The 14,189-nt window shown below is 39.5% G+C and overlaps 1 protein-coding gene and 1 long non-coding RNA gene across 5 annotated transcripts in view; one reads left to right on the top strand and one right to left on the bottom strand.

Annotated features, from left to right (window-relative positions):
* Positions 1-6,355, bottom strand: part of LOC129135682 (uncharacterized) — a 126,432-nt gene extending 120,077 nt beyond the window's left edge. The window contains exon 1 of the long non-coding RNA XR_010159457.1: positions 2,196-6,355. This is a non-coding gene — a long non-coding RNA (uncharacterized LOC129135682). The remainder of the gene's footprint in view (positions 1-2,195) is intronic.
* Positions 1-14,189, top strand: part of ADRA1A (adrenoceptor alpha 1A) — a 113,951-nt gene that overhangs the window by 9,588 nt on the left and 90,174 nt on the right. The window lies entirely within an intron of this gene.

Below are 14,189 nucleotides of genomic sequence, written 5' to 3'. Positions count from 1 at the left end.
AAGCCAAGGCAGAAACTGTGAGGCCTTTGAAGAGCTAGGCTCACACCTGGTCCAGCATCACTGCTGTTTCATTCTGCAGTCACAGCAAATCAGGAGACCAGCCTAGGTTCAAGGGGAAGCGAGACAGACTCATCTCTTGATGGGAGAGCAGCAAGTGTGTACACAGAGGGGCAGATCATTGTAGTCCTCTTGCAGATCACTGACCTCACAAGTGTGCCAAATTACATTTCTCTTTAATCCATCAGTTATATTGAGAACTTCCCATATGCCAGGCTTCATGCAATGCACTGAGTAAAACCAACTGGGATCTTTGCCTCCCTGCAGGCTTCTAATCTCCAGAAGGAGATAGACATTAATCAGATAGCCACACTAAGTTATCGAAAACCGTGTACAGAGCAATGAAGGGAACATAAATGGTGCCTTGAAAATATGTCCTGTGGCTAAGGGTGGTCCTGGACTGGGAGGGTAGAAAGGTCTTTCTGGGAAGGAGGGCTTGACTATTAAGTCCAGATCTATTGAATGAGTAGGTGTTTAAAGGCAAAAATGGGGAGGGAGGGAAGAGAACATGCGAAGACTTTAGTGGGGCTGGCTTAATGTCCATAATGACTTTCTAGAAGGCCACTGTGGCCAGAAACAAGAGGCCAAGAGATAACTGGTGTCCAGTGAAGCTGGAAAGGGAAGAACCAGACTAAACAAGGCTTTATAGCCATTATACAAGTTTGTGTTTTTATCCAAAGATGAGTAGGAATGACATGATAGAGTTTATACAGCATTTCAAGATTATCAAAGGCTTAGTGAAAACAAGATTGTGGATAGACCAGTTGGGAGACCTTTATGCAGGACAAGGGGAGCTGTATCCTGCCAAGTGCAATCCTTCTACCGTGCCATTTAAAAAACTTATTTCCGTGAGCTGCCACATCGTTCTGGAATGCCTCTTTTGTCACTGCCTTCAGAGCTTAGATTTATGAGAAAAGCTTTCTCGTGATCAGAAATAGTATAACCAGACTTGGCTTTAAATTAATTTTGGCTCTTTCCACAAGACAAATCTGTCAATGAAGATTTACCATCATTTTCAAAAGAACGTGCTGCAGGCTCAGAAGACATCAACAATGAGCTCTAACAATGCTTTGAACAATAGCTGACTCTTTCAAGTCAGGCTATAGACAGGTGAGTTATTACTTGGATGGAGTAATAATCCTTAGTCACTTAGTAACAAAGTCATTGCTGTGTTCTGTCACCTCATGGTTTCATGGTGGATATGAGGACAGTTTTCTAAGGCATTTTCTTTGTCTAACGAGTTTACTGTATTTTAGCCCTGCTATTTGGTTTGCCAGTTTGACACTTGCCTAGTGGCTTTTCATTTTTATGTTTTCTATTTCTTCGCTATTTGAATGTTTCTTTTCTTTTCTTCTTTTATTTTTTTCTTTAAGTTCTGGGATACAAGTGCAGAATGTGCAGGTTTGTTACATAGGTGTACATGTGCCATTGTGGTTTGCTTTACCTATCAACCCATTATCTAGGTTTTAAGCCTGGCATGCATTAGGTATTTGTCCTAATGCTCTCCCTCCTCTTGCCCCCCAACCCCCAACAGGCTCCGGTGTGTGATGTTCCCCTCCCCGTGTCATGTGTTCTTATTTGAACATTTCTTTTTATATTTTTATCCATCACTTATATTTCTCCTCTTGTGAAATTTCCTATCTGTGCTTTTTGGCCACTTTTTATACAGCAGTTTTTCTGTCTTTTTTTTTTATCGGTAAGCTCATTTTATACATTGAAGATAAATAATTACTTATTTATCACAAATCCTGGGTTGCCAGTCTTCTCACACTATATGCAAATGTGCCAAGAAGATGTAGCTTATTTTCCAAACACGGATGTGATCTTTTCTACAAACTTCCATGGAAATACACATATGCATGCACTCACATGCACACACACACACACACACACACACATGCATGCACACACACTTTTAGTTAAATTTAATAAACTCATTCAAATCCAATAATTTATGCATCATCTTTGCATATTCAGTCTCTTTTGGATGCCTTGGTGTCCTAGTCCATTCAGGCTGCTATAATAAAATGCCATAGACTGGGTGGCTTGTAAACAACAGGAATTTATTTCTCACAATCCTCGAGGCTGGAAGTCTGAGCTCAATGTACCAACAGATTTAGTGTCTGAAGAGGACCTACCTTCATCTTTATGGATGGTACCTTCTGGCTGTGTGCTCACTTGGTGGAAGGAGTGAGGCAGCTCCCTGGGGCCTCTTTCTGCATCACCTCCCAAAGGCCCCATCTCCTAATATCAACACACTGGGGGCCAGGATTCCAACATAGGAATTTCGGGGGTGGGGCACAAACATTCAGACCACAGCACAGGGCCTTTCAGATCCGCCCTCTAAGATACTGACCACGCCTAGGGGCTTACAAATGTCATAGTAGTCAGAGAGGGTTTGACTATGACTCCATTGTTTCCTGGCTCCAGTGACACTGGCTCTGTTGCTGTTGGCCAGGGAGTCACTTTGTCCCTGCAGCCCTGTGAACAGCTTTGACAACCTCCTGCACCTAATTCTCAACAATGTTTCCATCCCAGTCTCAGGGCACAGAGAGCCCAGTGGGTTCCTTCCACACCACACTCTCTACCCCACCACACTGGCTGCCACATTAACAGGTATGGTGGCTCTCATGGAAAGGACTGACTACACCCAGAATGGAGAATGGGAGAAAGCACCTCTGCCCGCCCCCCCCCACTTTAACTTCAGGCATTTTTTTGTTCCAGACATGGTCTTGCTGTGTCACCCAGGCTGGAGTGAAGTGGCACAATCATGGCTCACTGCAGCCTAGAACCCTGGGTTCAAGTGATCCTCTCTTCTCAGCCTCCTGAGTAGTTGGAACTACAGACATGCACCACCGTGCCCAGCCAATCTTCAGGCATTCCTACCACTCTTGTTGAGAGAGAGGGCTCAGAACAAATGCCAACTGCCTCTTTCCACTACCTTCTTCCCCACCTTTCTCACAGTCCCTCACGGAAGACAGGGAAGTCTTTCCTCTTCCTTGTTCTGGCTAAAAGGGACACTCCTCCTCCTTTCCAGAGTGGCATCCACCTTCTATGGAATAGCAAAGCCAAGTGGACAGCAGAGAGAAAGAGAGAGACAGAGAGAGAGAGAGATTTACTAAGAAAAGAATAAAGATGAGGAATATTTTAAAATATTATAATCCTTATACATATTTAAAACTATCTTTTCCACTTGGTTATTTGCATTTTGTTGTTTTATGGTTTTTGCAAATGTTTAGACATTTAAAATATTTATATAGTCAAATATTTTCATGTTTTTTCATGGAATGTGCCTTCTCAGGGATGCTCAGAGAGACCTTCCACAATGTAAGTCTGTTTCCTCCTCATTCTTTTAGAGCATCATTTGTAATCTACCTGGAATTCGTGTTTGTATTTTGGTAGATTATGCCTCACAGTATTTATTTTGAAATGGTTAGCCAGATAGTCTCAAAAGACTTATCAAATAATCCATCATTTCCTTTCTTATTTGGAAAACCACATTTGTTATATTAAAAAGAATTTTGGATCTATTTTGGAATACACTCGCTTCTTTTCCATTTATCTGTCTCTCTGCTCTAGTATTGCTGTCACATTACTTTAATGGCTGTGGTTGCATAATACATTTTAATATTCTCTAGTTTAAGGCCTGGATGAATATTCTTTTTCAAAATTATTTTGTCTATTCTTGTACATTCATTCTGCCAAGAAAACTCTGGATTCATTTTGTCACTCCATTTACTTCCCAAACTACTTTTGAACTGTTGTTTAGACTTTACTTTCAAGCACATCTGCTAACATCTCCTGGAAAATTGATTAAACAATGAAGTTGAGAAATGCTGCTTTGATATTTTGACAGATACGACACTGTCCATTGGTTTTAGATTGATATACTCCATCATATCAAGAAATATCTTTCTAGAGTTTACAAAACTATACAGATCTAGATTTAAAATGTATTTTAATTTGTTTGCATTTTTAGTATTGTTCAATAAAAATGAATTTTTAATTTTGTTAAATTAAACATTTGCTTTATTGATATCCATCAATATAATCTTTTTTCATTGACATTGATTTGATAAAATTTTATTTCATATTATTAACCTTTCCATGTTTTCTTGGATTAAATTCTACCCAATCAGGTGACATCACCCTTATTCATGTTGCTGTATCACAGGAAATATTTCACTTCTCATTTGCATCTGTGTTTCTGTGTGAAATGAGTCTATTGTTTTACGTTAATGCACTGTCTTTGTTACATTTTGGTAGCACGTTTATGTTAATTTCATAAAGCGAATTGTGACACTTTTCATTTTTTTTCTATAAACTGTAACAGCTTAAATACCGTAAGAATTATGTGTTCCTTGAAGGTTTGAAAAACTTGCCTATAAAACATTCGGGCCCAGCTCCTTTTATGGATGCAATTCTTTGAGACTGGTTTCTATTTCTTCCATGGATAGTGGTCTGTTCTGATCGTCAGATTTGATAATCTTTATTTTCGTATTTTCCATTTGCCTTCTCATTGAGGTTCAAGTTTTTAGCATAGACTTCTACATGAAATTCTGTAACTTTTTATTTCTTTGCTATCTTTCTTCTTTCTTTTTGTCGTCACTCAGACTTTCTGAAAGCCTGTATATTTTATTAGTTTTTTTCAAAGAATCCAAGTCCTGAATTTATTAGTCATTTTAATCTCTTTTCCAGTACATTAATGTAATCTCTAGAGATTTCTCTCTTTTATTTTCTGGTTATATTTTGCTTTTCAATATTAGCTTACCCAGAATGTTTAGTTCATATATTTTAATTCTTTCTTGTCTAAGATTAAAAACAATCCAAGCTGTACATTTGCTTCTACGCAAAGTTTAGTTTCTTCCCTTATGTTTGGGTAGGCAGTGCTGTCATCCAATCAGTCTGTCTTCCTGCTTTTAATATTTCCCTTGTCCTGTGTAGACAGGAAAGGATTCATTGTGGTGTTGTTGTTGTTGTTTGCTCATTTGAAAATCATTGGTAATTTTATCTCCCACTTTCTCAAATGTAATTTCTAATTTAATGCATTGTGGTCAGAGAGTGTGAGCTCAATAATTTTTAGCTTATGGGACTTATTGAGATTTTCTTAATGACTTAATATGTAATCAATAATTAACACACAATAGATTTAATCTTTAGTGTATATATTAACTAAACATTAATAGTGGTGTTTTCCAGATCTTCTTTATCCATTAATCTTTATTTATCTTACCATTATCTATTATATACTTCACTTGCCAAATATTGAGAGAAGTATGATAAAGTTTCCCTTTGCTACCAGGTTTCTTCCCACTATTTCTTACATTTTTAACAAGTTTTGCTTTATATATGTTTATGTTTTTGCTTCATGCATAAAAGATCAAATCAATAATATCTTCATTTAAAGATAGACTTTTTGTTCTATTTAATTATTTTTCCTGGATATGCACATTTAAAAAATAATATTTCAATCTCTAATCTATTTTTATTCACATTTGTTCACCATTTTATATAGCAGCTTGTGTATTTCACATCAAATGGATTTCTCATAATCCATGTTTCTAATATGGGTATTTGTCCTTAATAAGGATTTAACTAATTTTCATTTATTGTGACTTTGGTGTGATTTTTGTCAACTTATCATATGCTTTCTGGCTCTATGCTTCCTTCGTTTTCACTATTTTCAGTCTTTCGTAAAACGGGTAACATTTTTCTTTGCTTTTTAATTCTGTGGTGGTTTGGAAAGCTTTTCTCCTGTTTTTAATTTTACTAGACATAACTTTCGAGTTTTTCAAAAGCATGTTTAAACCTTCAGTTCTCTCTGTTACTCCACCACCCACCTTTGCCCATGGAAGGTGAGAAGTTTAGCACACTCTTCTTTTCCCTTCTCTTTAAAACCTCTATCTTTTAGTTAATAAAATAGTGCATTTTAAATCTAGATTATTTTCATTAAATTTTGTATTGCCTCTCCTGTCTTTTGTATCTCTCTATAATTTAGTTTACCAATTGTCCTCCTATTATATATTATGACTTACTCACTCCTGTGCTCTGGATTTTTCTTAATCTCCTAGACGGAACAGAGGTCGGCAAATCATGGCCTGCTTTTGTGAGTAAAGTTCTACCAGCTAGGTTGGCCATGCCCTGTAATTGACATATTGTCTGTGGTGCTTCCATGCGACAGTGGTGGACTTGGGTAGATGCTACAGAGACTGTATGGCCCACAAAGTTTAAAATATTTATTATTATATTAGAGAAGACTATAGCACCAAACAAAATTTTACCTATAAAGATATAAGCAAGGGCCATGTGCAGTGACTCACGCCTGTAATCCCAGCAATTTGGGAGGCCGAGGTGGGCGGATCACTTGAAGCCAGGAGTTTGAGAGAAGCCTAGCCAACAAGGCAAAACCCCGTCTCTATTAAAAGTACAAAAATTAGGCATGGTGGCACACACCTGTAATTCTAGCTATTCAGGAGACTGAGGCACAAGAATCACTTGAACTCAGGAGGCAGATGTTTCAGTGAACCGAGATTTCCACACTGCACTGCATCCTGGGCAACAGAGCAACACTTTGTCTCTGACAACAACAACAAAAAAGGTATAAGCAGAACACATTTTCTCAACCCTTCCAGGCCTGAACCTTAACACATGAAAGACAACTTATGTGACATAGAATTCAAGTGATGGTTTTGTTTTTCTTTTTTGTTTGTTTGTTTTGCATTTCAAAATACTCTTGTTGCTTCTTTGTTTCTTGGCATTTAATGCTTCATAAATGACGTGAGGTCCCCTTGATTATTGTTTTTTTGTCAAGTACTCTCTTTGTGTATTTATTTTTCAACTAAGATGTTTATAAAATTTTTTTCTCTATTAAATTAAAAAGTATATATACTGGGGGCTTCTGTTTGGGGTAACTTTTCATTGCTATTGCTTGAGATCCAGTGCACCTTTTGCTCTGAAGCCAAAGGCAGCCTCCTTTAATGATGATGTCCTCTGCTCTGATCTTCCTCTTGGAATTTCAATTCCTATACCTGCCCTGGTTTTTTTTGTTTTTGTTTTTTTTTTTTGGTTTTTTTTTTTTTGGCATTTCTCTCTCATTAGTCACTTTTTTACTATTTTTTTTTAAATTTCCATTTGAATTTCTCAAGTTCATGCTCCACTTTACTTATTTGGTTTTTGTAATACACAATCTCCATATTCCCTCCATCCCACTCCATGTGGTGGGCACACTGTCCATCTTCGTCACCCCCTACACTTGTTTTGTGAGCCTAACAGCTGCTTAAGTCTTGTTTGAATACAATTTAGAGATCATCTTCCGCATCACCATTTTAAAGGTGTACACTTGCTCTGATTCCTCAGATCAATCTCCTCTATTGAATAGCTGAAGCTTTTCATAGGAACAGTACTTTTTCTCTTTTTCTTCAACCTCATAGAGGGTGACCTGGTATTAAAATTTGAAATGGGCTTTGTTTGAAACTGGGTAGGTTCCTCTTCAAATCTTTCAGATCCAGATTAAGGGAAGAAGGAAATGGATTGCCTTTGTTGTGATTCGAATCTGCCAGAGTACAGATCTCTTCATCCTTCAAGAGATGGAAGTAACATGTTTTGATTTTGCACAACAAATGCTGTTTCTCTTGTCTGTTTGGTGCAGGGTGTGTAGTGCCCTCTCCTCCGGGTGGCATGACTGACTGCCTGGGCACCTGTTGTAGAGAACCTCCTTTGTCTGCTGACCTTGCCTGGGAAAGTTCAGGGTCCTTCCCATCCTGCCTGGATGTGAGCATTGAGGTTTGCCTTTGACAAGCTGGCCCTGATCCTGTGTGTGTTGCAGTTTCTGCTCTCTCAAGCCCCTGGGGCTATTCCTGAGAAGCAACTGGAGCCATTCCATCTTTCCCGTCTTTTGTTGATATGAACCGAGGATTCATCCGTTTTTTATTCAGGCTGGTCCTAACCAAACTATAGTTTCAAGAAACTTCTCAGAGATTCTGGCTTATGAACTTTGGCTTTCCCTAAGGTTTTTAGCAGGGAGGTAAAATTTCACCTGTATGTGTATTCTTTTAGATAGATTGAGAATTTAGAAAGAGGACCTGAGAGTTCAGCTCCATCTGGAATTCACTGCCTGTGTGCAGGCTCCTTTTCATGGGGATATCAGAGTGTGAAGCAGAAGTGAGTCACCCACAGTGCGATTCTCTCCTTCAGTCCTTCAGAAGTTTGTGGTTCAAGACAAAGCAGACACATCCTCCTATAGCCTTTGATTCTCAACAGTTAGAGGAAGACAACTGTGCAGTCAGTCAGTAACAGAATCCCTACACAGTTCAGTAAGCTGAGCTTTCCCTTGTGGCTGTGATCACAAGAGGATTGTGTGAAACGTGTAGAGTTTAATGACTCTTTTCCTAGGAAAAAAGAAGTGAAACCATTCACACACCTGAGGATGTGTGTGATGTCAAGCGGTAGACTTGTCAGCTCAGGCTGCCATAATGGAATACCTGGGCAGGTATAGACTGGGCAGCTTAGGCAGCTGACATTGACTTCTCAGAGCTCTGGAGGCTGGAAGTCTGAGATCAGGGTTCTAGCATTGTCAGGCTCTTGGTGAGGGTTCTCCTCCTGGGTCACAGATGGTTGCCTTCTCCCTGCATTCTCACCTGATGAAGAGAGAGAGAGAGAGAGAGCTCTCTGGTACCTTCCTCTTTGTATAAGGGCATGAATCTCATTATGAGGATTCACCCTCATGACATCATCTAGTCCTAATCACCTCCCAAAGGCCCCACCTCCTAACACCATCACACTGGTGGTTAGGGTTTCAACATGTGGATTTGGGGAGGACACAAACTTTCCATCCATATTAGTGGTACTTGCATGGCACTTACTGTGTCAAATTTAAATCCCAGAAGTAGCCAGGAAGATGGAGGTTGCTATGCTCATGTAGAGATAAGGAAATTGAGGCACGCAAGGGATTAGTGACATCTTGCAGGAGCTGCCTGGCTGCCTTCCCTGGAACAGAGGAAAGGGGCCTGGCTACAGTTAAAAGCCCTGGAATCACACGTGGTCCTGCCCTTCGCTCTGCACTCCGGTGTCCTCATCTGTAGGAGAGGGGCTTGGGTTGAGCCAGTGGCTTTCAAACTTCTCAGCTTCAGAACTCTTTGTGCAAAATAAATCCCACTCAGAAATCCAAGACATAAAATGGATAAAGGCAGCACTGCGCTGGTGAAGCAGCCAGGGAACCCTGCGTCCTGAACACTCAGCCCTCCCTTCCTGCTGGCAGCGGCTGCTGAGGGGGTTCTGGAGCACAGGTTGCTCTCTGTGCTAACAGTATCTGATCCCAGACTCATTAAATGGTATCAGAAGAAGTTTGGGAAGAAGTGTGGTTTGTATTTTCAAAGGAGAAGGAGGCAAGGTTGACAAAGGGCACATGAGCTGTCATTATACTGGAATGCTGGCAGAGCAGTCGTCTTTGCCCAAAAAGGGTTTGAAAAGGGAACATTGCACATTCACTTTTTTTATGTGCTATCCACATTTAGCTTATTGCCAGACCATTTGTTGCCAGTGAGAAACCTACTGTCTACAAGTGGACTGCGTAGTTTAGTTCCTCTTAAGGAAAAAGGTTTTTGACATTTACCTGGAATTTTCATGTTGTTTTGTTTCATGAGTTTGCTGTCATTTGGAAATTACTAAAGAACAATCTCACAAATGGGTTTTTAAAAAGAAATTTTAGAAGAGGATAAAATCCCAGGATAATAAACTTTTCCTAAAGAGGTCACATTAGTAGTTCTCAATCAGGGGTGATTTTGACCTCCAGGAGGCACTTGGCAAGGTCTGGCGACGTTTTTCTTTTTGTTTGTTTTTGTTAGTGTTTTTCTTTTGTTTTGTTTCGTTTTTTGAGACAATGTCTCACTGTTGCCCAGGCTGGGGTGCAATGGCGCGATGTCAGCTCACTGCAACCTCTGCCTCCTGGGTTCAAGCAATTGTCCTGCCTCAGCCTCTTGAGTAGGTGGGATTACAGGTGCCTGCCACCACGCCTGGCTAAGTTTTTGTATGTTTTTAGTAGAGACGGGGTTTCTCCATGTTGGCCAGGCTGGTCTCGAACTCCTGACCTCAAGTGATCCACCCACCTCGGCCTCCCAAAGTGCTAGGATTACAGGCATGAGCCACTGCGCCTGGCCCAAGACCTCTTTCTGTCATAGTGTCACAGTTCGGGTGGGAGATGCTGCTGGCATTGTGTGGGTTAGACAAGGGGTGCTGCCGAATGTTCCACAACCACAGGACAGCCCCCACAACAGAGAATTAACCAGCCCAAAATGGCAATAGTGCCAAGATTAACAAACTCTGGTTTATGCTACAGGAATTCCTGAAATTTACAAAAATACATCAGAAACAGCACATTTAAAGCAGACATCAATTATTATTATCGTTCAGATTTTGTTTACTGTGTTGCCAACATCTTAGCTAGTGATTCAAAACAAAACAAAACACATGAACCAAACAAACCCTGAGGTCTCCAGATGCCTTGAGGTCCCCAAAGAGGCAATATTTGTCTACTCACTTTGTTTTAATTGTAATTAAATTCACATAACGTAAAATTCACAATTTTAACCATCTTAAATTGTAAAATTCTGTAGCATTTAATACATCGGCAATGTTATCAAACTATCACCACTATCTAGTTCCAAAGCACTTCATGACCCCAGAATGAAATCTGGGTCCCATTAGCAATCACTCGGCATTCCCCACTCCCCAAGTCCCTGGCAGCCATCAATCTGTATGGATGTGCTGATTCCTGATACTGCATATGAATGGGATCATATATGTGACCTTTTGTGTATACCTCTTCATTTTGCATAATGTTATCAAGCTTCATCCATGTTATGGCATGTTTCAGGACTTCATTCCTTTTGTATGACTGAATACTATTTATTTGTAGGAATGTACCATATTTTATTTATCCATTGCTCCATTGAGGGACATTTAAGTTATTTCTGCATTGTGACCACTATGAATAGCATTGCTATGAACATCCATGTACAAGTTTTTGTTTGAGTACCAGTTTTCAGTTCTTTCAGGTATACCCCTAGGAGTTGAATTGCTCGGTCATATGGAACTTCTATGTTTAGCTAATTAAGGAAGTGCCAAATTGTTTTTCACAGCAAATGCCCCAGTTTACACACCCACCAGCAATGTTTGAGGGCTCTAGTTTCTCTACATCCTCACCATTACTTGTCATTTTTTAAAATGATGTCCATCCTAGTGGGTGTGAAATAGTATCTCTAGTGATGTTGCTTTGCATTTCCCTAATGACTAATAATGCTGAGTGTCTTTTCATGTGCATGTTTGGCCATTTATATAACTTCTTTGGAGTTATATCTATTCACATCCTTTGCCCATTTTTTAATTGGGTTATTTGTCTTTTTATTGTTGAGTTGCAGGGGTTATTAATATATTCTGGATGCCAGACCCTAGTCAGATATTTGATCTGCAAATATTTTCATTCATGGGTTGCCCTTTCACACTCTTGATAGTATCCTTTGGTGGACAGCTGTCTTTAATTTTTATGACATCCAATTTATCTACTTTTTCTTTTGTTGCCTGTGTTCTTGGTGTCATATATCTAAGGAATCATTGTCTAATTCAAGCTTGTCCAACCCATGGCCAGAACGGCTTTGAATGCAGCCCAATAAAAATTCATAAACTTTCTTAAAACATTATGATTTTTTCCAATTTTTTAAAGCTCATCAGCTATTGTTAGTTTTAGTGTATTTTATATGTATCCCAAGACAACTCTTCTTCTTCCACTGTGGTCCAGGGAAGCCAAAAGATTGGACATCCCTGACAAAGTTGCAAAAATATATCCTTATGTTTTCTCCTAAGAGTTATAGTTTCTCCTAAGAGTTATAGTTACACTTAGGTCCTTGATCCATTTTGAGTTAATTTTTATACATGATAGGAGGTAAGCTTCCAATTTCATTCTTTTGCTTGTAGAAATCCAATTGTCCAAGCATCATCTATTGAAGAAACTATTCTTTCTCCCACTGAGTGGTCTTGGCACCCTTGTCGAAATTCAACTGACCATAGATAAATGAGTTCATTCTGGAGTCTAAATTCTATTCCATCAAATGGAATTGTATTCCACATTTCATATGTCCTTTATCCTTATGACAGTACCACACTGTTTTGATTACTGTAGCTTTGTAGTAAGTTATGTAATTACTACCCACTATTTTTTACATCTCTAAAAGTTTAATAGAAACTTTCAAAAAGACTACCTCTTTTTAAAGAAAATGATGTAGAATAGGACAGGTACACAATGTCTGTATTCCTAAGTTCAAAAGCTCTGAAAATCGCAAGCTCTCCCTTAATAATTTGGGGCCAAAATCTGACCTTATCAGAACTCATTTGGCAATGAACTCAATCTGAACTCAGGTGAGTCCATTTGTAGATTTTGTATTTTACATGTTGCGTTGCAGAAATATTTGTGTGTTTGATTGTAGGGTGCTGACCCATATCTCACTGGTAGTAGTATACAATATACAACATATGATCCAGATGACCTTTATAAAATCTGAAGAATCCTGATTTCCAAAACACATCTAATACCAAAGGTTTTGGAAAAGGAATGGTGGACCTGTATCACAACACTCGTTATCTCATGATGCTCAAAACTCCCATGATTTTTAAATCTTTGATTAGAAAAACACAAAGGGAAACAAATAACCATAATTTGCTTTATGCACCTAACATTTATGGCACAACACGTGTTCGCCAATTTATTAAGCACTTTACCACTGTGTCTCTGCAGCCATCGTGGTCCGTTTGTGAATTCCTTCAGATATTTACACAATGTAAAATATTGCACTTGAATCAGTTCCTTTGTTTTAAACTTTGCCCTTCTGGATCATCCCTTAAGATGAAAATGCCCAGCATTTCTATGAGGCAGTTGCACTGTGATTCTGGTACATCCAATCCTATATTCTTAGCCCATTACTCATTATTCATTTAATTCCATAGTTCCTCTATATTTTGATGAGGAGGTATTTTTATCCTCATTTTATCTGACAAAAATAATTTTGTCTACATAGTTTTAACTGCCTCATAGAGCCATGTTGATCATATGGCAAACAAGGTGTTCACCACGGCCATCAGTTCCAAGAGAAAATAGACAATCCTACACTCTCTACTCCAACCCTGATTAGCCCATGTGGTTTACTGGACAAAGGGAAGAAGTGGACAAATGAGAGGAATTGAAGCTGAAAAGGGCCAGGAGAAATAGAGGGATGAGCAGGAAATTAGGGGACAAAGGGAGTAAATTATTAACAAGGCGAGTCTAATGTTCACTGAGCTCTCAGATGTTGTCACATCCGGTTCTTATCCTGCACTTGCTGATGAATCAAGACATGTTCACAAAGCACTGAGCATCTGCTGCGGGCTCGGTTCTGAGCTCAGTCTTCTGGAGGTCAGGAAGAAGAAGAGCCACTTTCTTCAAGTCTAATCTGGGGAAAAGGATAGCACACGTGAAACAATAGTCATCAGGACAAGATAACACTCATTATAAATGGTCTAGGAATCCAGAGGGGAGATATGCCAGACAGGTCTTAATTAGGGAAGTTTCCATAGAGGGAAGGAGTCTTCAACTGGGTCTTGAAAGGTAGAATTTGAAAAGCCAATAGAGGATTTGAAAAGCCAATAGAAGCTCCAAGACAGGAGTGAACACAGCACATTCATGAGCTTGTGAGATAATTCTTGAGTGGTGTGTGTATGTGTTTGTGTGTGTGTGTGTGTGTGTGTGTGTGTGTGTGTGTGTGTGTGTGTGTGGAGAGAGAGAGAGTCATGGAAAACCAGACTTGGTGGGACAATATTATTGTCCAGACTTGGTGGGACAATATTATTGACCCAGACCAGGGACAATATTATTCCGGGTGTCTTTTTGAAAACCAGACAAAGGTTTTGGCCATGAAATCAGAGGAAGTGGGGAGCCACTGGGGGTTTGAGGCAGGGAAGCAACATTGCAGAGCAGTGTTAGAATAAGATCCAGTCTGCAGTGATGGCAAGGTGTGTTGAAGTGAGAGATTCAGGCTGGCTGTTTAGGTTTGAATGAGGACCTGCTCAGGGGTGTGGCAGTAAAATACAGAAGGTCGGGGAGAGAACAG

The sequence above is a fragment of the Pan troglodytes genome, chromosome 7, assembly GCF_028858775.2.
Source record: "Pan troglodytes isolate AG18354 chromosome 7, NHGRI_mPanTro3-v2.0_pri, whole genome shotgun sequence".
NCBI lineage: Eukaryota > Metazoa > Chordata > Mammalia > Primates > Hominidae > Pan > Pan troglodytes.
Note: the sequence above shows the minus strand (reverse complement) of the source record. Positions and strands in the feature narration are given on the sequence as shown.